Below are 15,621 nucleotides of genomic sequence, written 5' to 3'. Positions count from 1 at the left end.
AGGTAATAAGTGCCATAATTAAGGTTACAATTGTATATGAATCTGAAACAAAGAGAACAAACTTAAACAAGGTATTGGAACCAAGCATCTTAATCAATTAAAATCCATAGTGGACAATTTAATACACAAGTGTTTCATAGTGAGGAGAGACAGGAAAGAAAGGTCGTCCAACTTCCCTTGTAGTAGATTTTTGTTTCCCCATGTCGATGTACATGTTTGTCTTGCTGGCAGCACACGCCTGTTGTCTTGTGCCTTCTGTTGATTAACAGACCGGAGACTGTGTTGCTGTAGTTACTAATACAGTATCTACAGTTGAAACCCAAAAGGCAGATGTCACCTCTAAGCCTTACAGCACCATTGACTACGTTTTTGAAACCAAGAGGAGCTGCTTGAGGCACAGAGAACACAAATGTCATCGTTTTTCAGTGGAGGAAATTTGTGACAGAGGGCACAGACACCGATCAACATTTTCCATCTTCTTTGCATAGAACCGTTCTTACTGATTGATGGAAACGTGGCCTTTTAGTTCTATTTTTTTCTGTGGTTTTTGCAATAACAAATGTTCTAACTTCTGGAAGAGGTTATTGAGACCTCCGACCTAAGATGTTGGTTTTGGGGATCTTGTGTCAAGCCTGAATTCCCTTAGGGCATGGATGGATTGCTGAACAGGCCTACTGGGCACAGGCCCAGGGGGCTCTTGGGCCAGAGTCTCTGTTTGATGATTTAATGGGAAGCAAATCAAATCACTATTAAGAGATTCAAAATGACTACAAAGTGATGCAAAAAAAAAAAAAAAAAACCCACCAAGAGACTCAAATTGACCAAAAAGACAACTCTTTGAATTTGTGGTTCTTGCTCTTATGTAGGAATGGTGGAGGACCTTTTATGCATATCTGTGCCCAGGGGCCCTGTGTCTCATAATGCGTCCGTGCCTTAGGGTGCTTAAAAGAGGTCACGGGCAGGAAAAAGATGGTGGAATTACACTGTAAAAGAATGGGCTTGTATAAACACATAGTTTTCTTAAAATTTTTACATTTTCTAATATTTCCTTGTTTGGACATTTTATACCTTTAATGTGGTAGTTGACAGAGAGAGAGGGAATGACATGCAGCAAAGGTCCCCAGTCGGACACAAATCGGGGACGTTTTGGTTCATTCATTTAGTTTCTCTTTGCATTACCCATGTTGCTTTTGTTGTTAGCCGATATTAATTATCTGTTTTATCCTTCTCCTGTCATCCTTACGCATCTCACGCCACCATCTATAACAAGCTGTGGATTTGTTTTATGAACTAAGATACCTCAGTGGCAAAATGCATCTTGTAAAATTAAACAGTTTGAAAGAGACTGCAAACACATCTTTAAAAAGTGACTTGATCATGTCTGAGCACACGTTTGGTCCTGTCTTCTGTAACACTGATATCTACAGTGCATTCAGAAAGTACAGTGCATTCAGAAAGTATTCAGAACCCTTCACATTTTGTTATATCGCAACCTTATTGTAAAATTGTTTAATTCATCGTTTAACTCATCATTCTACACTCAATCCCCCATAATGACAAAGCGAAAACAGAATTTTAGAATTTTTTGCAAATGTATTAAAAAGGAAAAACTGAATTATCATATTAACATAAGTTTTCAGACCCTTTGCCAAGACACTTTAATTTTAGTTCCGGTGCCTCCCGTTTCTCTTGATCATCTTTGAGATGTTTCTACACCTTGATTGGAGTCCAACTGTTGATTGATTGATTGGACACGATTTGGAAAAGCACACATCTGTCTACATAAGGTTTCACAGCTGACATTACATACCAGAGCAAAAACCAGGCCATGAGGTAGAAGGAACTGCCTGCAGAGTTCAGAGACAGGATTTTGTCGAGGCACAGATCTGGGGAAGGCTACAAAAAATTTCTGCAGGTGTAACTTTGACTCCTTTAAGTCCAAGGTCTGACTGCCACTTATTTTTTGCATTTGGCTTGTAAACGGCAAAAAAGTACCACACAGGGTGACGTGGGTTTATGCCATCTGAAACCTAAAAAAAGTCAGATAATTGCATCTCTTTGACAGACAGAGATGATGCATACAGTATGTTGTTTGAGTTCATATTTAATTAAATGAGAAGCCTTTTGGCCTGGGCCTGATGACTCACTGTCCTCCCGTCTTTTTCCTTCACTCTATCCAACTGTTACCACCCTCCTTTTTTGTTTTTCAACTTTCAAATCTTCACATCTTTCCTTTTCCTCTACCACTTCAATACTTTCCTAAAGTGACTGCTCCTCTCCTCCTCTTGCCTTCTTCACACACTGTCCTGTTTTTTAAAATTTTTTCTCCCTCTCAGTTCTCCGCTGTGCATCTTCTCCTCCACCCTCCTCTTCTCCCTCTTTGCCTCTAAAGTGATCGCCATCCACTCCTTTAACCCGCTTCCGCTGCGACGCGCTGAAGTGGAAGCGATGGGGATTTTCTGCCTAAAACTATCTTCCCAGTTACTCCACTCAGGGAACAAACAGTATTTGTCTTCTATTGCTTTCTCCCACGTCCTAAGCAGGAGTTTATGAGGCTTGAATTTGCCCAATTTTTGATGGCAGGCGAGCCCATCTTGATGTTGCAAAATTCCTTTTGTTCCAACATTCAAAACACTCACAGTGGGACGGACAGCAAAGTGCTAAATATAAGTTGCAGTGTTTTTTTGTTTGTTTGTTTGTTTACTTCAAAATACCATTGAATTTTAACAATTTTGACACGAGGTATCACCAGATACTGTTGCAGTCCAACCCTGTCATATACAGTTTCACAGTTAGTTTGATAAAGAATCTTAACAACACCGTGTTCACAGCTGACCCCTAATTTTTTCACAAACCCAAATAACATTTCCTTACAGTGATGCTGTAGCTGCCCAAGAGGACTTCCACTGCTAAAAAATTCTGGTTTGTACGTCCTCCTCCTTGGTTGGTTAATTGCACTCTGGTCACTCATGCACGACAGGCTGTCCTGTCCTCAGGCTGTGCTGGGACTGGTGACATGTTCCAGGCAGCTTGTCCTACAGTAGCTGTGAAGAAGAGGAACTTTATTCAAGTCTGCCAGTTGCAGGTCAGAGAGAGGGTGGAGAAGAAGAACATTTAAGAGGAATCGCCAGAATTTATATTTTTGTTAGCCTACTGCAAACAATATATTTTTTAAAAGTGTGGTTGAGAATCTTTCATTTTCAATAGAAGCTGTAGAAATAGGTTGAATAGGTTGTAATACTTAATTGACATTGTTCACAATTCTTAAAATTACATCTAATCCTTCTCTGTCACTGAAAAATCCAGAATCTACAAATATGTGTCTGTTTGACACAAGATGTCTCCTACTTCACAGTGTACTGTGTACAGTCCACTGCGCATTGGAGCTTTCAAGTTTCCACATTACACTTGTGTAAGTTGCATATTGGACCATGACAGGTTTCCAGACTAGTTTTGATGTCACAAAATCTTGCTCATACATGTGCCTTAAACCCCAAATTAAGATGAGCACAGAGAGGAGAGGCTCTTACACCTCTGCCATCTCTGCTCCTCTCCTCCTGGCAGCCTACACTTGTAAATGCGAGAGTGTGTGTGTGTGTGTGTGTGTGTGTTGTGTGTTGTGTGTATTGTGTGTATCTGTTGTGCGGATTGACCCAAGCTGACAGGGTACATGGTTTCTCCATCCTGCTTGTATATAAAAAGAAAATGTGGGCACTGAGCTCTGCCTGCTTCACTTACACTCACACACATGCTCACACACGCATGTGCACACTTGCACGCACTGTATCTTCCTTTCGCACTCTTTCTTCTTCTGTTATATCTTTCACTCTGCACACTCAGCAGTGTGAGGGTTAAATGTGAACATGTCAGCAGCTTCAGCAGTGAAGTGTGTGTGTAATATTTTTTTCATAGGGATTTTCCCCTCCGCATGCTGGGTGGCTGCCAGCCATGTCATCAAGTTCTGAGCTGTCAAAGGCCATCGCCGTTACTCATGGTACATGAGGTGCGTGTGTACGTGTGTGCATGTGTGTGTGTGTGTGCGTGTGTGTGTGTGTGTGTGTGTGTGTGTGTGTGTGTGTGAGAGAGAGAGAGAGAGAGAGAGACAGACATAATGAGGAAGAGAAAGGGACAAGACAGAAACAGAGAGACAGACAGAACTTGGATGTGTGTGTTGTGCCGTACTGGGGGCTCAGTGGGAGCAGTAAAGTCAGGTGAGGGGGTTTCCATTTGACACATTTAGTCGGTGAGGAGAGGCGAGCTTGAAGGCAGAGTGCATCACATGCGTTTTTGATATGTACACAGTGTACACCCTGTGTACACAACCACAGTGAACATGGATGGCAGGACCCTCTGGTCGTCTTCCCAGTCTGCTGGATAATTCCCTCTCCAGGGAGCTAGTGTGAGCCTTGTAGAGAGGAGCAAAGTTCACGAAGTCAAAGTAAACGCTGTCTGTATTGTTAGTTGGCTTTTATAAATCACAACATATATATTAATACGAGACAACAGACCCTATAAAATCATGCCACTTACAAAAAAAAAAATCAAATCTGCTACATTATAATAATTTGAAATTAAAGTAAAACTCCCCGTATTTAACTGTTACAGTATAGGTAAAATAAAGTAATCAATTAAGTAATTTGAGCTTGATTTATTCTGAAAACGGGTTATGAAAGCCAACAGTTCTCCTGTTGGCATTTGGTCATATATATCTTTCTAATAATTATATATAAATGTACATACTATGATGATGTAAAACTGTGAATTTTTCATTAAATGACCCAAAAAAACCCAAAATATTCTGGTGTAAACTGCAAAGGTTGGTTAAAATTGTTAATAGTATTGTCTGAAAATGTAGTCGCAGCATTGTGGTTATGAATTATATTCATTTCTGGGGTCTTCTAAGCCCCTGCCACAGAGAAAATGTCATCCGTTCATTTTTCTAAAGGTAAACCTTATGGTTTAAACCCAAACCCTAACCCAGTTTTTAATTTAACTTAACTTAATTTAACTTAACTTAACTTAACTTAACTTAATCCTAATTCTAGTTCTTAAATTTAAGATCAGTCCTTTCTAGTTATGAGAACTCACAGAAAGGACATCCCTCTGCAAAACTGTCTTCTCTAAGTATATGCAAACATGCCTCTATGAATGCATGCATGCGCACACTTAAAACAAATGGAAAAAAACATGCACTCACTCACATAAAATATACTTTTAGTGCTGCTGAATGTGATTTACATGTTCTACTACTAGAATTATATTTTGATTTGAGCGACATCAGCCGTATTTGCCACCTTGTTGTCCTCCTTCCTGTCCCTTTGGTTATCCCTTTAAAGCCTCCGTGGTTATGGTGTTACATCAGTTTTCTCACTGATTTGATATTATTTAAGAGAAAGGTGCAAAGGTGCATCTGATGCCAGCTGGCTTGATGATTTGTCTGGGGGTCATTTTTCTGTCCTGGGGTTTATGCCTGCGCATAAACCCAATATGTCAGATCATGTCATAGGAATATAATTTATTGCAGTTTTTAAGTTATAGTTTGGAGGTGAAGTCATGAAAATGGAATATTATTGGTTTCTGTCTCAAGGAGAGTTGGCAAACAGGTCAAAGAGGCAAATGGGCCAATATGAGTCACGTAAGTCACCCTGGACTGTGATGTTGGGTTCAGTTTGTGCCTTAACAGAGATCTATGAGGTCCTGGTTGTTTTGGTGGGACAGAGGGAGCAAGACATACAGCTATTTTGTATGTGCGATGCAGAAAAGACGCAAAATGCACATCCAAAATTACAGTGTGAGATGTTTTTATGGATGAGCGGTAACATAAAAAGAAGCAAAAGACCCAAATTATTCCATATCTTTGGTAACAAATCCATTGATAAATAAGAATCTGTCTACAACATAAGCAAATAGACATTTCCCTTTGTTGCTTGGGCTATTCTATCAGCCTCTAGTGCAATGAAGATGAAAATAAGATTTGACATACTAATCTGAAGATGATTAAAAAGAGATGATGTTTTTAAAAAAAAAATTGGGAACCGTTTTTATTGTTTTAACCAGAAACAATCATCCAGTGTACACTCTATACAGAATTTCGTATTACAATTGGAGAAAATGGAAAAGGAGAAAAATCTGGAGAAGAATAATTCTAGCAAACTATGAAGCAATTAATCAAGTTTATACCCATGAATAGTAAAAAATGAACCCTCAAATTCAGTACTTTAATTTCCTTAAATTAACCCCAACTGCTACCACTACAAGGCTGATCAGTGCCAAAAGAGGAGCTGACAAAGGACAGCCTTCAGTTCATTTAGCTCAAAACGAAGTATAAGAGAAACATTTTGTAGATCATATATTGAAACAGGCTGTGTTAACTGGCCACAGCGGCACACGCTATGAAATTAATAGGAAAACATTATTAAATGTAAAATTAAAAACCTCTCCCTTAATACACAACTCCAGCTGCTACCCGAGCAGAATGTACCATTTAACAGTGCTGGTCCTTTGACAGCTGAATAATTTAAAAAAGTAATGGAAAGTCCCACACTGCTTAATTGTCATTGTCACTCTCAGTAAATTCTGCTGTTCCCTTGCCTTTATTGATAGTAGCCATAGGACAGGAAATGTGGGGGGAGTGGGGATGACATGTAACGAACTTGCCCGGGCCAGATTCAAACCCGGAACATTGTGGTTACAGTATATGCCTTATTCCCCATGGCTACCAGGATCCCCACTGTAAATTATAATAATACAATAGATGATACAGGAATATGTCATATTGGTCCTAAGCAGATCAGTGCTGAGTACAAATTGTTTGTTTATGCATAACACGAGCAGAATATATCTACAATGTAAACACTCGAGGGTGAGAGTTGGAGCTGCAGTCTCTTCCTACAACGCACAAGGCAGTATACTGAAATACTGTCTGTACTCCATATCCATGCACGGTGCGTGGAGGAGAAACGAAAGCTATGCTAAGCTACGAAATTCTTGGAGGACAGCGTGACCGTCATTGATGCATGTCAAAAGACTGAGAAATGCATCTCCGCCTAATGAAATATCAACAAGCAATTCACCGAATAATGTTGTATGTTATGTGTCATTTGCGCTGAAGATAACGATTTTAAAAATCAACGATCTGAAAAGAAAAGCTAGTGAGTACACTTGTACCCTTTTTTGCACCAAGTTGGCACTTGAGGATTTCCATCTTTTTTTACAGAAACATTCTTTTTTTTTTTCTTTTTTTTACCATCAAATTTAGCTCATAAAGTACTTCAACATATCAATAACATCCTTTTTCCAAAATACACTTGTGCTTGTGAGACTGTGTCCTATCCAGAGTATCAAGTGCTAGCATCACCATCAGGAAAGGAAAAAAAAACGGAATTTCTGCTTTTTGTGTGTGTCTGTTAATGAACACACCCTCGCCTGTATATGTGTGTGAATGGTGCATCAGTCTGAGCGTGCACATGTTTGTGTTTATGCGCGTGTCGAGGTGCAGGCTGCCGGCCACGCAACACAGCGCCCTGAGTCAAGTGTGCTGAGGTCAACATGCGTCATGGTGACATAACACTGCAGGCCTACAGGGTGCACACCTCTCAGTCTTAACCTTAATGCAACATTCAAACACACAAACATAAGTCGAACATTTTTTGGGAGTCTGTTGTCTCCTTGCTGTCTGTTCACTGACTTACGTTTGATTTGCTGGCAAAAAGAGAACTAATTTTCCTTCGGTTCCTTCGAGGGTTAGAGTTCCATCTCTGCTGCTGTTGTTTCATTTTTTTCTAAATTGTACAATTTTTGTCAGTTGTTCCTCTGTGGAAAATAAAGTGGTAGTTTAAATATATGCTTAGATATAAAGTAGTTAAAGTAAATTTAGATTGTGTTGAGTAATCGATTATTTTATTATTTACTATACTCTCTATATGGAAGTTTTTTTTATCAGCCTAAAGTTTATCTGTTCATCCTTGTGAGAGGCTTGGTGAGGTATAAGGACTACTCACTAGGCTAACCGCTAACACACTAGTTAGCCATCAACATAGTAGTGCTAGTTAGTCTCGAAGTTTCCTTCTATTTTTTCTGTACCGTGCCATTTGCTCCCCCTGGGCATTTTTTTTCTCTCAACATTGTGCCTCATTTGATTCATTAAAGAGTTTTACTGAAGAGGGGAAACAAAGCTTGCTGCGCTAACAGCCCGCTAACCGATTGCCAGCTGTCAGTAAGCAGTCTGTTAGCTTGGTCGCTAAGGACCGTACGTTCACCCAGTTTATTCAGAAGACACATTTGTACAATCCTCTGTAAGTGTCTGTAAACCATTCCTCTTTTGTGGAGTGGTTTATACTTTGGCTGAAGAGGTTAAATAATGATGCAACACAGCTAATAAGCTATGATAGCTCTGGCTCTGCGCTGCCTCGGAGGTCAGCGCTGTCAGTCAGTGGCGCATACTCTCATTGTCGGCTTTTTGTGGATTTATTTCATCACTGCTAGTGAATCCACTGAACGCTGCAGTTTCATCAGGATGAAGTGATTTCACTGCCACATTTTGACATTTTAAATGCTGGTTTGACCAGGTCTTTATCTGACCCTAAATACTGAACTGTCGTACTGCGTGCAGTAAATATGAGATCAAAGGGATAGCCTCATTATAGATCATCAACCTTCCTGGTATCGTAAAACCCCTGAAAGCAAACCACCGTAACTCTGGCCTGCTGCTTTTGGACTGCAGTAGCAACCTTTTCATGCTCCAGCTTTGACCTATTCCATGGGGCTCATGTGTTCTGTAACACGCTGTATGTTCTGCCCCAGATAATTACTTCACATCTCGTTTTTTACGCTGCGGTGCAAGCTAGCTTCAGCCTATAGGAGCTGTACTGATCTGCTTGCATATGGCTTGGATAACAGGAGGTCGGAGGTTTTAACTAGGCCAGTTCTGTGCTTCTAGACTTGTGTTTCATTCACCTGCTGTTGCATTAATTTTAAGAGGACTGGCTACTGACACGATGGACAATATGTAACCTTAATTCAAACTGTTGAGGGTAATCACTTTGTTGATTGGAGTTCTGTTGAAACTTGCAGCCGCTTCAGTTACTTTAGTCTGCAAAAAAAAAAAAAAATTCGCACATAAACACCAAACTGTTTAGTCAGTTCCTATTCTTTGGTTTTGGAGGTCAGCACTGTCAGAAATGCTCTGTACTCATCTGAAGATCGTCTTCCTTTCCTGAAGCATCTTGAGTGTTGACCATCTGTTGCTCATTTACAATCCAAGCATTGAAAATAGAAGATGAAAATGTTTTGGAGCCATTTGAATCCACTCATCTTCTATTTAATTCAATTAACTATGAGTGAGTAACCACCCCAGTAATGGAGACAGATCCACCTATACTATGGTTCACTGCTATTTAAGCCAACTGTCTAGTGCTTAGAGGGACAAGACTCATTCCAGGAGAAGAGACACACAGTATGGAACACTTTATTATTCATGAGTGCTCATGTTCATGTGAGTGCACCTGGAAATAGAAAATGTAAGGCCACACCTGCATCTCAAACCAACTATGTGCATCGATAGCCCCCACCACACACTGCACACTGCCACAAACAGCATACACAAAGAGTTTTGTAACTCTGGTGGACCTCTACTCAAGTGAGAGCTGTCCTGATCTGATGAACCAAAACAAACTTTTATCAGCTTATTATCTTGTACATCCCTCCGTTCTACTGGAGGGATTAGGAGAATTACAATATAGTAAGTCCTTTTAAAAAAGTCTGTGATAGGTTTAGTGATAGGTCTGTGAACTCTTTTCGTTCTGCTCCCCTAAACTTGCTTTGCAGCTCTTGTTTTAAGTGGACTCTTCAAAGTTCGCTCTGCATAAAAGTCCAAAGGTGGTCGGATAGAGTCATGTGTGATGGAGACTTTCAACAAAATCATTGTCACCAATTTGTGTTTTTGTGTAGGGATCACTCATTTGCATCAGTTTGCTTTTATTTATTTATTTTTGGAAAACAAACGGAAAAGGCTTGCCATTCAAACATGTTTATATCTATAATAAAACTACACTTTAAAAGTCTTTTTTCTTCTGTAAATTAATTTCAGTTAGGCTTTTATGGATTTAAATTATGATATTCATTCACTTCAACCTTCATCCTCATCACCAACTGCTCTCCCCTCAGAGTCTCCTCCTCTCGATCTTCTTCGCTTGTCTCTGGGCAGGGAGCGTGTATGTGCCACGGGAACATGCTGGATTGTGTGGCGCTGTCATATTTCTTCTGCTGCTCATGTGCATGGGGTCCAAGCCTGTCAGATTGTTGTTGCCTATGGATTATGTGCAGTGCTGAATCTTCTTGGCCTGCGGTACAGATGACATGAGAGGCTTTTTTGTGGAGAAGAGCTGCCATAGAGACAGAGCAGCCATGCATGTACACGCCATCCTGCACACCCTGAGCCCTGTAAGGACATTTTAAAATTTGATCAACCTACATACTTGTATTCGTATGGTTGAAATAATTGTGCTCTGAGTTGGATTTTCCACATCATGAAAAGTTATGCAGCCAGTTTTCAGTACGAGTACTCAGGCCAATTCCGATAAGGACAGCGTGCATGCTGTATACCAAATCCTGAAACTGAGAACATACTCACTCATTGAATTTGCTGACTTCCTAAAAGATTTGGGGGCAAACCTCGGGCTTTCACAGAAACCCACCTTCCTCTTAAACATTACAGAGAGCCAAATCAGGCAGAGTGGCATTGGACACTCAGAGGCAGTTTGGGGACATGCTCTGAGGCTATGGGCTCCGTCAGAACATTTAATTGAGTTTAGCCATGATAAGATTGCTACAATTTCTCCAAGATTTTTCTCCCACCCGCTGGGAGCTCAGCAGGGTCTATGTGCCTGTTTGGTTTAAGAGAGATGAGAGAAGAGCGAGAGGGTATGTAGAGGACTCGAGAAGAAAAAGTAATAAGTAGGAAGAGGAGTACTGAGAGGAGATAAAAGGAGGTGAAAAGGACGGAAAAGCAAAAGAATGGAACAAAAGGACAAGCAGTGAGACTTAGAGTACGAATAAGGACTGAAGGCAATCGACGATGGTGAGTACCAGAGAGCAGCAACAGGACGATTAGACAGAGATAAAGATAGATGATGAGATGCATTCATCACTACGCATCCGGGAGGTCCCTCGTACTGATTCTATCCCACAAGATCAGGACAATGACCAGCTGTGACAGGCTACCAGTCAGGAATCTAGGAAGCCCAATCTCATACTGTCAGTCCAAGACACAAATGTCCCCTAGTGATATGAATTTATGATAACATTAATGCAGCCGGGGAATCATCCACTTCACCGGGGCACACTGTCTCTGCCTATGCTGCCTGGAGGCAAAAACTCACGCTGTTAGATGACAGAGGGGCTGGTGAGGAGGCTAATCTAAACAAACTTAATCCCCTCAAATGATATACAATATGATGATGCAGCTGTTGGGAAACAGATGCAGATGTTGCGTGGTTGCTGTGACCCCAAGGAGTGTGTGGAGGGTGTAGAGTGTGTGTTTGTGTGTTTGCACGGAGTGGATCCACTACATACACATATGGAGCTGTGTGCAATATATGGTTAACTGGATTATGATGACAGAGTGGCCGTGCTCCGGTAGACATCCCATTATCATGGCTGTAGGAAGTCAACTGATGAATGATTATGCAAATGCGAAATACTTTGGCACTTTGACTTCCAGACCGATCAAAAGGTATGCATTTTCAAAGAGATGGATTTGTAGATTCCCATGTCTATGAATTTGAGCATTCAGATCAGACAATTAAAGATGGTTGTGTGATTTCAGAATTGGTCCTTTGAGGGTTTAAAATACTGTGCACTGATAATCTAGCACTATATAAATATTATTATGTATTTATTTTTTAGTTACCTTGAACAGTTGACTTTGGCTGATATGAGACATCTACATTTATTTTTCTTCTTAGAGACTTATATAGGAACTAAATATTGGAGCGTTCTGAAAAATCTGAGATTCCCACTTGTAATAGAATCGACAAAAAACCCTGTACAAGTTTAAGACTGGTAATTATAGTAACTCCCACATGACATAAATGTGGCAGAATGAGACTGATAAAGTTGTATGTTGTCTAGAAGCAGAGAACTTGAGAGTGACAGAGGTATCAATCATTCTGTATACCTCCACATAGTCCTGGGATGAGGTCTAATCAGGTACAATAACAGTGGTACAGAGGCACCATAAAGGTGAACAAATTTACCATTGGGTCACCTTTATGTTTTTCTCAAAGTTACATTATTGTTGCCTAATACAAAAAGCAAGGAGCAACAAAAATTCACATTTTTTGTGATCGTTTTCACATGATTGTTTCTGGCTTGCCTCATGGTTTTGGTTTTTCAGCGGCACAGCTCATGAATAATAGGCCTGTTTCAACAGCAGTTGTTTTGACTTGTCATAGTAGGAAAAGCACTTGTGTAGTTAATAACAAGTGTCCCAGTAAGTCATGACAGTGTGAGCCAGCATGAACAGCACCAGAACCCTGAAACTCAAGCCGCTAAAAGGAATTCAGCCATCATGAAGTTTATTATTCACACCTGCGCTGTTCCTACTGTGACATGTCAAAATACCCTCCATGGAAAAAGGCTGAGGATGTACAACAGTCAACTGTCAACACTCCAGTGTCCAAGTTTCCCAAGTTTTTAAAACAGTTCCTGCTTGTAATGATAATGTGAAATTTTTTTTTTTCACTTTAATGGATTACTTTCCAGCACCTTGACAACCATTGTTAGTACCTTAATACCAAAGTGATGTGACTGGAAAGAAATGGCTGCCTGGAAGGTAGAAAATTAATCCAAACTCTGGAAAATGGTCAGAACTCATGTACACAAATTGTACTTAATGGGTTACAACATGCAAAACCACCGATATGGGCTTTAAATAGAAATACGAACTGGTTTCCATTGGGTCAAAGTAGCTGAGATTTTGTGTCCTCATAAGTGCTTTAATGAAACCACGTTTATGTGTGTGTCTGGTAATTAGCGTGTTTTGTGTGACTGCCTGCATGTGATATCGCTAATGTTCCAGCTATCAGTTACAGTGTGTACGAAACATGGGAACAAAGATTTTATCTTGTGTGTGTGTGTGTGTGTGTGTGTGTGTGTGTGTTTGTCTGGCTCTCCAGAGCCCCAGCAGACCCCACAGTGAGCTCTAAGCAGCTCTGATTAAATTTGGCCTCCCTCTGCTCCTCTCCATTGCTTTTAGGATGCAGAGATAATGTTCATTTGGAGAGACGGGCGGGGACTTTGGGATTCGGATGCTTGCATGTTGCACAAGTGTGGCTGTAATGGGGAGCGATGTGAGGGTAATACAATTTTGTTGCGTTTGGAGCCATGATGGGGTGTTAATTTTATGGGGTGTGTGTACATGAATGTATGAGGCATAAAATGCCTTGGATGTATGAGGGAGGGAGTTTGACCAAAGTTCAGGTGAGAGTTAGACTCTGAGTCCCTGCATCTTGTCTTGACTGCACATGTTTGAGGAGTCACACATTACCCAGAGTTTATTCAGAAGTTGGTTGCTTCGCTCATTCCTCCAACTCTCAGGAACAATGTCTGTTTAGGACCTAAAGGGATAGACTGGAAATGGGGAAACAGCTGGCCCCGGTCTGTCCCAAATCTGCTCACCGGCACCTCTACGTCCATACATTAATCGAAGAGAGGCAATGACTGTCCTCTCAAGAGGAACACCAGAATCATTTCAGCAGAGCCCTATAGTGGCTGTAGTAAAAATGATGGGAGCAAAGGAGGAAGTCAGGTGACGCTGTTATAGAGCGACAAAGTTCGCGTGGGGGGGGTGGGTCTTCAACTAAACCTCAAACTTAACTACAGGAGACCACTGTTCGTCAAGTAGACGGTGGTTTCTTCATAGCAGTTCCACAATTGTTCCCTAAACATAACCAAAGATTTAACATAGTAACCATGACAATGAAGCTTCCCTACCCTTAACAAAGTAGTCATTTTAACCCAAACCATGATGTTTCCCTAAAACTTGCCAAGTTGGTTTGGGGCCTAAACCAAACCAAACCTAAACCCTAAACCAGCTTTGTCACAGTTTTGGAGGACACAGACAGACGACGTTATCCTGCTGATAGCGGGCATCACATCAAAAAAATGCTTCTATGTGTCATTGTACAGCACATGGACCAATGAAATACTGTATTTTGTTGTTTAATTTGGTGACCAACACAAGAAGACACTGCTCCTGGGCAAGAGATACTCTGGCACATGAACCTCCGAGGTAAAACCACAATGCGTCATTTTACGCTTCGTGTGTGTGTTTTGTTTTTGGATAAAATTTACAAAATCTAAAGTGTTAATTAGTGGAGTTCAAAGTTGCTGGTAGGCGGATTTTGTAACCCTAACAGAGAGGCAGACTATCTGTTTCCCTCTGTTTCCAGATTTTAAGCTAAACTAACCTAACTGGCTGCTGGCTCTTGCTTCAGACGTGAGGGTGTTATTGATCTTCTCATCTAACTCTCTGTAGGAAAGCGAAAGCACAAATCTTTTGCTCAACATTGAATATATTATCTTCTCCATAAAAATGACCACAGTCATCATGAAAGGCTTTAATTCAGCTGCAGCTTTAATTCTTCCCAGTCTATGATGGGCAACCTCATATTTTCCCCCTTTGTACTCTAATTTTTTTTTTCTTTGCCTCCTCCTCCTCCTCCTCTTCTCCGTCCATGCAGTGAAATAATTAGCTGGAGTCATTTTGTCAAGCAAATTTAAAGCCATGTCTTCCTCCTGCCCTCTCCTCCCCTTACATCACCAAAGGGACCTCTGGGGTAGTTATACCGCATTGACGTGTGCAGACTGAGTTGGCCTGCAAGCTTTTTCCACTCACACACACACACACACACACAAACACAAACACACAAACACACACACACACACACACACACACACACACACACACACACACACACACACACACACACACACACACACACACACTCCAGACCCATGACCCACAAAGTGAGGCTGCCTCACCACGTCATGAGTGGGCAATAAAAAGTATTGCCTGTCATGGTTCCCCTTGTTGATCTATGTTAAACCACGGATTCTGCAGTTAGAGGTGAAACACAGTATATTTGGGCTGCTGCTCTCAGACATTTGTTGATTGGCAAAGGCAGATGTGATTACAGTTACATTTACTGGGGGGGGGGTTGCTGGTTTTGGTTATTTACGTGCCTGTCTTCGTGTTTTGACGAGTGTAAACAATTGTTTTGACGAACTCACGATGACGAACGACTTCAGTCGTCCGCTTTCTTGCCCCTTTGTGTGTCACCGCTGCAGTCCATGCTCAGATCAGATGCTCACCTTTGCCAAGCACTGTTTCCTCCCCAGCTCTTGTTTGTGTTGTCCTGTAGCTGACCCGCAGTGGCCAGTGAAACATCACATACGCCGGACTGATTTTATTTCGAAGAGTGGGCCGCCAGGACCTAAAGGTCTTCACGCGTCCTGCACCAAACGACGTGACCCCCACGCCACCTCACACCCACCCCCACATCCTCACCCTAACCGGCCTCAGTGAGGGAGCAAACAGCTGAAGCACAGTGTGGTTAATGC

Source organism: Xiphias gladius, chromosome 23, assembly GCF_016859285.1.
Source record: "Xiphias gladius isolate SHS-SW01 ecotype Sanya breed wild chromosome 23, ASM1685928v1, whole genome shotgun sequence".
In the NCBI taxonomy this organism is placed as follows: Eukaryota; Metazoa; Chordata; class Actinopteri; order Istiophoriformes; family Xiphiidae; genus Xiphias; species Xiphias gladius.
The sequence above is the reverse complement of the archived record's forward strand: the minus strand, read 5'-3'. Positions refer to the sequence as shown.